The 12,181-nt window shown below is 38.8% G+C and overlaps 1 protein-coding gene and 1 long non-coding RNA gene across 8 annotated transcripts in view; one reads left to right on the top strand and one right to left on the bottom strand.

The window, feature by feature from the left end:
- Window positions 1-2,699, bottom strand: part of FSIP1 (fibrous sheath interacting protein 1) — a 173,710-nt gene extending 171,011 nt beyond the window's left edge. For 5 of the 7 annotated variants that reach the window (XM_032481520.1, XM_032481523.1, XM_006176601.3 and 2 more), the window contains exon 1: window positions 2,462-2,631. The gene's annotated coding sequence lies outside the window, so the exon portion shown is untranslated. Of the gene's footprint in view, window positions 1-2,348 lie in introns of all 7 variants that reach the window. The other 2 variants (XM_032481522.1, XM_032481521.1) reach the window with 2 other exon arrangements.
- On the top strand, window positions 2,655-11,003 carry LOC106728657. The gene is made up of 3 exons (XR_001364915.2): window positions 2,655-2,778; window positions 7,608-7,709; window positions 8,801-11,003. It is a non-coding gene; the product is annotated as an uncharacterized LOC106728657 (long non-coding RNA).
- Window positions 11,004-12,181: the final 1,178 nt, after the last annotated feature.

Raw genomic sequence — 12,181 nt, 5'->3', positions numbered from 1 at the left:
TTTCATACAGACTTGTGAGAAATGCAACCACTGTGAATACTTAAAACTAAAATGGGGGGGAGGGTATAGCTCAAGTGGTAGATGTATGCTTAGCATGAGGATTCGATCCCCAGTATCTCCTCCAAAAATTAACAAATAAATAAACCTAATTATCTCCCTCTCCTACCAAGAAATTAAAAAAAAAAAAAAACCTAAACTAAAATGGGGAAATATGGCTACTGTAATTTGATGCTTTTGGATGAATGAAAGAATCAAAGAAATTCTCCTCTGTTTAGTAATAATGAATAACCAGCCTTAAAAAGAAAAGTTGAATTACATTTATTTTCATGATTTTAATGTCTAAAAATTATTTCATGGTAGTTTTTAATTTAAACGTTTACTTTGTAAAATATACTTGCCCATGGGGGAAAAAAAATACTTGCCCATAAGAGGGAAAAAATCAAACAGTACATAAGAATGTAAAAATTTTTTAAGTCAGAATTACCCTCACCCAAGAACTCCTGTTAATAAAGTTTTGTAGGTTCCGTTTTTTTCAGGCATATGCAAACTTTCTATCCTTTATACCTACCTACTCCTCCCCAACACAAACACACACAAAGGGCATGGTGCTTTGCAACTTGTTTTTTCCCACTGATTATATTTCAGAGATTTTTCTCTGTCACCACATACAGGTATGAAATATGTATGACTGTGGGTTAGATGATGATGTCTTAGACACAACATCAAAAGTATAAAGAAAATACTGATCAATTGGAATGCATCAAAATTTAAAACTTCCAGTCTTCAAAAGACATTATTGAAAAAGAACACAAAAGTCAAATATTGGGAGAAAATATCTGCAAAACACATATCTGATAAAGGATTTATATCTAGAATATATAAAGAAGGGTCAAGACTCAATAGCAAAGGTTTGAGCAGACTCATCACCAAAGATGCGTTGCAGATTAGCACATGAGATATTCAACATCATTAGTCATCAGAGAAATCTGAAAAAAACCCACAATGAGATAATGCTACACATTCAAATGGTGAAAAAAAATTTAAAAAAAAAAAAAAAACGAGTAATACCAAGTGCTAACACTTTCAGGGAGCAACTGGAACTTTCATATAATGCTGGTAAGAATGCAAAATGGGACAGCCGTGCTGCAAAACTGCTTGGTACTTTCTTATTAAAGTTAAACATACACTTGCCATTCGACTCCACAATCTCAGTCCTGGATATCTACCCAAGAAATGAGAATTTATATTCACACAAAAAACTGTACATAAATGTTTATAGCAGCTTCATTAATAATTGCCAAAAACTGGGAACACCACAAATGTCCCTCAGCCAGAGAATGGATAAGCAACTGTGATACATGTATACAATGGAGCACCACTCAGCAATACAAGGGAACAAACTAATACAAAACATGGACGAATCTCAACTGCCTAATGCGAAATTGAAGGAAGCCAGATTCAAAAGGCTCCATAGTATTGGCTTCCAATACACATTCTGTTATAGACAAAACTACACAGGCAGAAAATTAATTAAATTAAATTAACTACAAAAGGGTACCTAGGGGAATGATGAAACTGTTCTGTATCTTGATTGTGGGGGTAGGTACCTCATGTAGGTACATGCATGAGAAATGCATGCAAATGTATGCATTTCTCAAAACTCACAAAACTGTATATTAAAAGGGTACATTTTCCTGTATATAAAGAGTACCTCAATTTTAAGTTAACCTCTTTGTACAAATCTTCGCTTAGTTTTGTTTATATGCTCGTAAGTTAGAATTGCTGAATCAAAGAACACCTGCGTTTCAAATTTTGGTAGTGTGCCAAACTGTCCTCCAAAAAGGTGGTACCAAATTACATCATTTCCAACAGGGTATGCTGAGATGAAAGTGCCTGTTTCCCAACCCCGGCCAATCTGGTTATGTCAAAAACTTTTCCTTTTTGTCAATCTGATGAGGGTCAAAAGTTATCTGTGAGTTTGATTTATTTTTCTTTAATTACGAGAGAAGTTGAGTCTCCAGTCAAATGTTTACTTACTCTCCTTTCATTTTTTTTCTGTGAAATGCCTACTTGGCATCCTTTGCCATTTATGGTCTATTTTAAATGGCTGGTGATTTTTCACACAAATTCTAGACTTTAGGGACTTAAAGGACAGCGGGAGTCCTTGGTACTAGGTCCTAAGGTCAGAGACATTCGCTGCCTCGTCGAGGATATCCTGGCAACACAGAGCCTTCGAGGAGGTAGAAGCCTCTCGAAGGTGAGCCGGTGGGCTCCCTCCCCCGCCTGGCGAGCCCCTGCTGACCCCGGAGACCGAGCCCGCCCCCTCCTGGGCCCGCGCTCTCACTGACCCTCTCCTTAACAGCCAGTCTCCGGGCCCAGCAGCCTGACACGACTCCGCCCGCCTCTCACTGGCTTGTCGCGCTGCGACGGCGCTCAGTTCCTAATCTGTGCCGTCCCTCACCTGCCGGGCGGAAACTGGGAGCTAGTGTCCCGTCATCAGAGCACTGACACTCTCAGCGTCACCCACTGTCCCCCAAGGGGGAGGGGCCTCTCCCACCGCCACAGCTTCTCTGAAAGTGGAAGGAGCCGCCGGTCCTGAGCCCTCCTACCTCAGGAACGCCGTCCCTCTGGTAACCAGAAGCACTACACCAGTCTCGCGAGAGGAAAAGGGCTGAACCGTCCAGAAACGAGACTTGGGGGCCAGAGGCGGCGAGAAACACCGACGGAGCCCCGGTACCTGGAGCAGCGTTCCTGTATTCTCCGTCTTCCCGTCGGACGGTGAGGGTGTGGGATGGTTTGTCCGTATTTAGGTTGAACTCGGAACAAAGATGTCTGTCTGGATGCTTGAATGGTTCTGTCCCTTACTGTTAATAGGATGCCCTGCCGGCCCGCTAATCCTCTCTGAGCTGTTTCCTCCTCCGTAAAATGGGGCAGTAATAATTGCTTCCTCACAACGTTGCTGTGCAGCTCGAAAAGATGTTATGTGAAGTTCTTAGTAAGTGTTGGATGCCACGTAAATAAAAAATAGTTTTGCCCAGATTGAGCTATGGTCCAAAAAAGGTAATAATTGCTATTTGTGCTTTCTTTTGTGGTTTCTCTGGTTCTCATCGCACGAAGACTATTTCCCTCTATCTCAGAACTGATTTTCTTCATCCCTAGAATCATTACCCACTGTCCCCCAATGTCTGCTTCTTCCAGTCTGAACGGGAATTTACAGTTTACAAATTACTTTCACATACATGGACCCTTTAGCCTTATGGTTTTAGGTCAGTAAGATATGTCTTAAAGTTTTTCAGCAGATAAAATAGACAAAGGTTAAGTGAGTTGTTTAGACACAGCCACAGTCTCAGGCAGTGTTGGCTGTAAAAACCTGACTGTAAATGTCATCGATATATTGCTAAATCCTGCATTTCTATCTGCAGCTCTGAACTCCACACTCTTACTACCTGACATCTCCACTTAGATAGCTCCACTTTGCTGTAAGAAGCGCCTCAAAGTTAAGATGTCAAAAAACAAACCCCCACCCCACTTTTTCCATCTCTGTAAATGGTAACTGCATCCTGCCAGTCTCAGACCAAAACACTTGAAGCCATCCTCAATTCCTCTTCCTCTCACACTCAACAATTTGTTATAAATCCTATCAGGTCTTCATTCAAAATGTATCCAGAATCCAACCATGTCTCACCACCCTCAGTGCTTCCATTAAGGTCGACACTCCCATCATCTCTTGCTTAGATTTTTGCAATTACCTCCTAACTGTTGCCTTCCTTGCCCCTACTACTTTCAAACGGCAACCTAAATGATACTTTCAAAACCTGTCAAACCATGTCACTCCTCTGCTTAGGACTCTCCGAAGCTCCCCATTGCATGCAGAATCCTCTCAGTGCCCACCAGTCCCAAATGACCAGACCCTCAAGGGAGTTCAAGTGGTAGAGTGGTTGCTTAGCATGCACAAGGTCCTGGGTTCAATCCCCAGTACTCCTCTAAAAATAAGTAAGAGATTAATTACCTCCCCCCACCAAAAAATAAAAATAAAAATAAACAAAACAGGTACTAAATGCCCAGGCCTTCTGTTTTGTCTTAGATTTCCAGTCCTACCACCCGCTCCCTGGTAAACTTTGCTCCAGCCTCACTGTCCTTGTTAGAGTTTCTACACAGGAATTTCTTCCCAGCATTTCTCAGGAAATTTATGTTTTTCCAAATTAAAAAAATAATAATAAGTTGAGAAATCAGGAAAATTGGAGAAAGAATTCTGATTCTCCTGTGAGAGTTAGACTTTAGAAATCAACATAGAGATGTAACTGAAGAAATTCACTGATGTCAAGTCAAAAGTAAGAGCAAGAAATGCTCATACTCTGGAGTCAGAAGTTGAGATCAACATTCCAGGAACTGGACAATAGCACCTGGGAGACAGGTGATCACAGTCTGATTGGTTAGTCTTATTTGGAGCCAGTTCCATGTAACAAGTTTGTGTTCCTGGCCTGGTCTGCTGCTAATAGTGAATCATTCTTGCAAATTAAATATTAATAAGTTGATACCCATTGTATACTTGACACAAATTCTATGAATGATATCCCAAGAAACGAGTTTTTATTCAAAATAAGTCCTTAAGTTGGCAATTCTCAACCCATAATTCTGTGAAGTGCTGTTAGCGTTGGTTGGAGATTTATATGTTACATTATTCAAATGGTACCGAGTAATGTTCTCTGTGTTCTCCAGTATTTGAATACTTGCTGTAGGCTACAATTCCTATAAACACTTCTAAATTTAATAGTTCTTATTTTTTTTAAATAAATGCTTCAGATAGCATGATAACAAAGAATATGAAGAAGGTTGGAAGTATTTTCAGAATAACTTAAGATTTGGAGAACTCCTGGCAGTTCTGATTTCTTGTTTTTGCATTCCAAAGATTAATGTCTGTTGGGAATTTGGAAACACTACTTGTTCTTCTTCCAGTATGAATAATCCCCCCTACACACACTCTGCCTGGAACACAGTTCCCCAGCATTCCATGTGGCCTGTTTCCTTTCTTCCTTCAGGTGTCTGCTTCCTCAGTTGGGTCTCTCCTGACCACCCTATATTAAATAATCCTTCCCATCTCTTCACTCCCTACCCTGATCTCTTGACTCTGCTTTATTTTATTTTATTTTTTTTAGTAAGGAGGAGAAGTGTAAATGTTTGGATTCTGATACTAAACAGCTGGGTGGCCTTGGGTAAATTTGTAAACTTTTATGGGCCATAATTTCTTCATTTGAAAAATGAGGTTTGACTAGTTGTGCAGTTCTTAAACTCTACTACATTAGAATCACCTGGAGAGATTTCAAAACATACTGATTCTAGGACTATATCTGAGATCAAATGAACCTGAAACTCTAGGGCTTCTCGAACTTTAATGTGCAGATCAGTCACCTGAGGATCTTGTTAAAAATGTTAATTCTGTATCGAGTGGGACCCAAGACTCTAACAGGCTCCCAGGGGACGCCAATGCTTCTGGTCCACTGACCATACTTTGAGTAGCTAAAGATTAGATAATCTCCAAATGCCCACACAATTCTGATATTTGTGAATAAAGGCCATTCTTTCCTTTTTTATTTTTCGCAACAAATGGTGCTCATTAAGAAAACTACACATTTCAGACCTCTTGGGCATATGAGGGGGAAAAAACAACTAAGACAAATCAGGTCTATGACCAATGCTCATAATTAACTGGTGTTTTCATTTTTTTAAACTGTTGCTTATACAGCGTAAGATGCATGTAAAGCAAGGGAAAAGAAAATTCAATTTCAATAGAAACTTACTGTCTTTTTACTGTTTGTAACCTTTCTAAACTAAGTCCCCATTGATTACATTTTGCATAATACCTCATCAATCTCATTTCATTTATTTACCTTCTCCTGCTTCCATTTTGCAAACTGCTGAGGGGCTATATGTGCCTTAAGGGCAAACTTTAATAAACTGTATTTGTTGTGTATTAGTACACAATAAATTGTGTCTTTCTTTTTAATTTCCTGAGATACTTCTGTGTCAGCTATTGCAATTAGACCCTCAAAACAATTCCCATTCAGATTTGTCAGAGAGCACATATTTTTCTCTGCTGTGTTTTCTGAAGTGCTGTGTTCAAACCGCTCCCCCAAATATTCTAGACAGCACTGTGCCCTACAAAATAATTCATAAAGATTTCATCTAGAGTCAAGCTATTTTAAGCTAAAATTTCCCTGGTCTCATTCCAGGTTGGCGACATATGGCAGTGTTGGTTTCGAAGTTGGTTTTTGTTTTTGTTTTCAGTCTCTCACTGCACTTGACGTTCTCCTTCTGAGTGGAGTCAGATTTGAATGAATGCGAGAGCCCACACTGTACTCCATCTGGGCTCCAACTACCATTCCTGCCATGTTGCCCCAATTTCCCTTTTCTCACCATAAGCTCCAGCCAAACATAACAACAGACTAGAGAGGAACCTCATTAAGCTTCATATCATAGACTCTACAAACTAGATTAAATAGCCATTTCTTTTAAAGGGCGGTTAAAAGTGTGTGCCACCAGATGGTTCCCACCTCCTGTGAGTCTGTAGCTTAGACTTGTTAAAGAATAACCTTACTGAGTGTTTGGGACTTGCCTTAGGTGCATCATTCCACGTCACTTCATAACATCCTATGAAGCGGCATTATTATCATCTTGATTTATAATTAAGAAGCAGAGGACAGAGTGGGTGAGTAATTTTTCTGAGGTCATTCAGGAACTAAATGATACTGGGATTCCAACCCAGTTCCACAGCCTCTTCACCTCCTCACTGGACTGAATTCGAGAAAAGAGGTTATTTGTATCCACTAGATGGTGCTGATTGTCTTCTGCTAAAAACAAAACCGCAAACCCTCTTTCAGAAATTCTCATTTTCCTTGGATTTTAGGAATGATTCAAGAAACCACTGAACTGAAATATATTTGTTTGAACTGTGCTTGGGTACATCTTTAAATAGCCATCCAAATAGGAAAAGTGAAAATTAGATCGCAAAAAAAAATCAAAATGGATTTTTAAAAACATCTTAGTCCAGATTATAAATATCAGCATCAAATAACCATCAGTAACTTTGAGAGACTGAAGTTCTCACACATTTGTATTCCTATAAAATCTGTAGACTTAAAAAAAAAAAAAGTCCATGTTTTATTTCTTACTCCCCTTTTACACCAAACTACTCCCTCTGGTGCCTCCCAGTCCTACTTGGCCACAGTGCCACCCATGTAATCAAGAGGCATGACCAGGGAAGTAAATCAAGCCTTAAAGAACAAAAGCAAGTTCTGGAACAGGTAATCCTATTTTTATTCAAAGTAAAATGCACTTTAAATTTAGTATGTGTACTAAATTTTGGTACATTTTTTAATAGTTAAAAGCTATGAAATAAATCTGCTAAAAATGGGTTCTCAGATTTTGTTTTTCACAAAGGATCATTTCAGGTGTTATTTAAAATGTTGATTTTAGTCCCTATTCTCTGATTTAGTAGGTCTAGGGTCCAGCCTAGGAATCTGCATTTTAAAGGTACCTTGGTGATTTTAGGGCAGTAGGACTATTAGTATGCTTTGAAAAACACTGACTTCAAGCTTGTATTTTGAAAGGAAAATAGTGATGAGGTCGCTGCTCTGAGAGGCATGGTGGAGACCACAGCTGTGCAACTCAGGTGCTCTGAACAGAGATATCCAGTACTTCCTCCGTAAACGGTAAGCTAGAAAACTGAAAAATGTTCTCCCCACTCCGTTGATTCTGAACCCTTTCCTTCCTCTGCCTGCCTATTATGGAGTGCTATATAGAATCAAGGGCTAGTCAGAGGATGTCCCCATTTTAAAAGTCGGTGGGGACAAGGTGGGGGAAGCTTGCTACTTCACAATATCAGTTGGCCCAAACACATGATATCCTTTGAATTTTTTTTTAATTGAAGTATAGTTGGTTTACAATGTTGTATTGGTCTCTGGTATACAGCACAGTAATTCAGTTATATTTTTTTTCATAATTATTTTCATTGCAGGTTATGACAAGCCATTAAAATATAGTTCTCTGTGCTGTACAGTAGGACCTTTTTGCTTATCTGTTCTGTACATAGTAATTTGTATCTGCCAATCCAAAACTGCAGGAGAAAGCTCTAATTTGAAAAGATACATGCATGCCAATGTTCAAAGCAGCGCTATTTACAGTAGCCAAGACATGGAAGTGACCTAAATGTTTATTGACAGATGATTGAATAAAAAAGTTGTGGTGTATTTATACAATGGAATACTACTCAGCCATAAAAAGGAATGAATTAATGCCATTTGTGGCAACATGGATGGACCTAAATATTGTTATACTAAGTGATACCTTTTGAATTATTAAGTGAAAGAAGTTTGCTCACTCATTGTTATAGAACCTTGTTTTACTTGCTCAAGTGATATGTGTATCAGTGTAGAGGGGGAAAACTGTACCAGGGTGTTGTGGAGATGCATAAAAATCAACACATACACACACACACACACACACACACACACACACACACACACACACAGAGTGCATTTATGGCCCAGAAAGCTAATAGAGGCTTGTTTTTTTTTTTTAAGTAGTAAAATAAATCAAAGAGAATAAAGATATCTTCTAAAATCCAGAATACTTTTTATGGGGGAGAGGGGGTTACGGTCATCTCAGTTCTGCCCTCAAGAAATCAGCTGCTAAGTGTGAGTCATTCTCACCAGAAAGAGAGAAATCGATTTCTCTTCTTTTCTCAGAGAATTCCCTCACAGTAATAGAACATTTTACTCTTTTGTTATACTGCTGGCTCCAGAATTTGGTCGCCTGCAGCAACTCTGTACCTGGAGAAAATTAAAGTGTTGCCGGAAGTTTCCTGAGGCGAACTGTAGTCTCCATGGCTGGATGGCAGTTGTGATGACAGTGTTCTGCTCCTGGCATTTCGTCCCTGCCAGAAAAATGGACGAGACACTGCTGGTGGATAACGGCTGAAGAGAAGTATAGTAATTTCACAGCAACCATCAATCCTGTGCAGAAACTCACGGTTTCGGAACACTATGTGCGCTTTGAGAGTCATGCATCACGCTTGTCTGATTCCAAACCATAACTTTGTATTGAGCTAGGTCTCTGATCCTTTAGGGTATTTTGTTTGTTTGTTCACTTTTTGTGTTTTAAATTGGGTCTCCTTAACTATGTACTAAAATGCCTTTTAGGATAAAAATTATATAAATCTTTATTATTATGTAAGCCTTTAGATTTATTTTAACGTAAAGAAAGTTAAAAGAAATTTGCATAACATATTTGAAATGTATTCAGACCAGACTTTAAGGGTCTTAAGTAACAATGTAGAAAAATTATTTTTCTCAGAGTTAACATCTCAGGTATAAAGAAGAAATAGGTAAACAACCACAGGGAGTTGTTCGCTAGTCAGCAGTCAGGCTGTCATCCTGGCATTCTTAGCATCTCACTTAGTCCTTACACATCTTTTTTCTTAGTTCAAATTCAAAGTAGTGTTTCTATTTGAACACACAATGTGTTTATTAGACTAGGAACTAGTCATCATTTTGATGACTATTGGCTTTCTTGTTTAAATCTTTTTCTTATTTGATCATCCAATTCCTTATTTAATAGAGGCTGGTTTATTTTCTTTTCATTTTATCATCACAGACAAACTGGAGTTGATATTCTAATTGGGCTCAAAATGCATTATGTAAACCATACATTGACACCCAAAACCATTTTAAATGATACATCCCTGGTGTCTCTGCCACTCTGCAAAGAGCTGAGCTGGGCCTGGTGTCTTAACCTCTGTTTCTTCATCTAGTAAAATAAGAGGCAGGATAAAGATTTTTAAGCTGACTTTCAGCTCTGAGACTCTGTGAATATCTGACTTAAGCAGACTTGGCTCTCCTTGAAAACCACCTGCTCAGTGTCCTGACCTGAACTGTGATAATTTGATACCAGCATAAAAGACATGCATTCAACAGGCAGGGCAGCAAGAATTGCCTGTTTAGAAACATCTGGGCAGAGGTAACCAGTCTTGTCCTCTGCAATTTACAAACAAGGAATTAAACCAAGCAAAACCGGATTAGGTGTGCTCTATTTTTACAGCACAATGCAATAAAATGCGTTGAAAACTGATTTAGGTTTTATGAGAGTTGGGTTCACGTCTCGTTCTATTGTTGACTCTAGAAGGACAAACCTCTTCACTTCTCCAGGCTTCAATTTACCAGCCCATATATTAAATAATGGAGAAAGTAACCTCTGAATACTTTTCCTTACTTTGTAGAAATAGAGAAATTGAAATGTTCTTGAGATTCTGTCTTGAACTCTGCTACTGTTTATAACATGAGCACCTTTACTTCAAATAAAAGCAGCCTTCTAATCTATGCTGAAGAATGAAATATTGGTGAATCGTCAGGTTCAATTCACATCCGTCATCCGTTAAATGCTCTTTTGTCTTGTTTGTTTTGCTACATATGACTTGGTATTTTTGTGAAAACTGCCAACTATTTTTTGTTATGACTCTAGAGATCATTACTTTGGCCCAAATTTATGGAGATGTGTGTTCAAGTGGCACACCTGCTTCATGCCTTCATTTGTCTACATTTTGTTGGTCACTTACTCTGAGTCAAATCCTTTAGCAAGCTATTTCTGGACAAATGAGCTTTTCAGCCTTCTAAGCATCCCTAGTTGCTCAGAGATCCTTACAGAGGCAGGAGCTAGATGGTCTTTTAACCCCCTCCACCTCGTTACCGCCACTTCATTCATTTTCAATAGAAAGTGTCAGGAGTAAGGGGTGCTAACTAGGTAGTAGTTACATACCTATTTGCGATGGGAGCAGGAAGAAAATGGAAGGCATTAATTAGGGAAATATTCATCTCCTCAATGTTATGAAAAAGACATTTTACAGCCACTATGGAAAACAGTGTGGAGATTCCTCTAAAGACTAGGAACAGACTTACCGTATGACCCAGGAATCCCACTCCTGGGCTTGTATCCAGAAGGAACCCTACTTCAGGATGACACCTGCACCCCAATGTTCATAGCAGCACTATTTACAATAGCCAAAACATGGAAACAGCCTAAATGTCCATCAACAGGTGACTGGCTAAAGAAGATGTGGTATATTTATACAATGGAATACTACTCAGCCATAAAAACCGACAACATAATGCCATTTGCAGCAACATGGATGCTCCTGGAGAATGTCATTCCAAGTGAAGTAAGCCAGAAAGAGAAAGAAAAATACCATATGAGATCACTCATATGTGGAATCTAAAAAACAAAAACAAACAAACAAACAAACAAAAACAAAGCATAAATACAGGACAGAAATAGACTCACAGACAGAGAATACAGACTTGTGGTTCCCAGGGGGGCAGAGGGTGGGAAGGGATAGACTGGGATTTCAAAATTGTAGAATAGATAAACACGATTATACTGTATAGCACAGGGAAATATACACAAAATGTTATGGTAGCTCACAGAGAAAAAAATGTGACAATGAGTGTGTATATGTCAATGTATGACTGAAAAATTGTGCTGAACACTGGAATTTGACACAACATTGTAAAATGATTATAAATCAATAAAAAATGTTAAAAGAAAAAAAAGACATTTTAAAGCACCGTTTCCTCCTCCCCACATCTTGCTTATGGATTAGGAATTTTTAAAAATCATGAGTTCTGGTCCAAAGTCTGGAAAAAAAAATCCCATAATCATCCTGGGCCCTCATTTCTTCATATTAAATTACAGAGGTGGGATACAACTAGGCTAAGACCTTCCAAATTCTAAGTGCTATGACTATCTGAAGTAAAATGAGCATTTTGTTGGAAGAAGAAATTTCCAGAATTTAAAGAAAATCTGCCATCCATCAAACAAAATCATTGAGGAAGATGCACACTCTGGAAGATGATTTTCCCTTTCCTTCAGGACTTTTTGTCAGCACTTGCTCATTTACTGCTCTCTGACTCTTGTGGGGTTTTTTTCTCCCTTAAGCTGTCCAGAGGGCAGGGACCATCTCTTGAACACTTTATACTCCATTATTATAGTATGTACTAAATGCAGTGATATTTACTGTTATGAATGAATGAATCTTGCTAAGATTTCATATACTTGCACGGGAGAGTATTAAGTGCCCCTGGGGGAGCATGGGCAATGGGTGAGAGTGATGTGAGGGGAATGACTCAAATTA

Source organism: Camelus ferus, chromosome 6, assembly GCF_009834535.1.
Source record: "Camelus ferus isolate YT-003-E chromosome 6, BCGSAC_Cfer_1.0, whole genome shotgun sequence".
In the NCBI taxonomy this organism is placed as follows: Eukaryota; Metazoa; Chordata; class Mammalia; order Artiodactyla; family Camelidae; genus Camelus; species Camelus ferus.
Note: the sequence above shows the minus strand (reverse complement) of the source record. Positions and strands in the feature narration are given on the sequence as shown.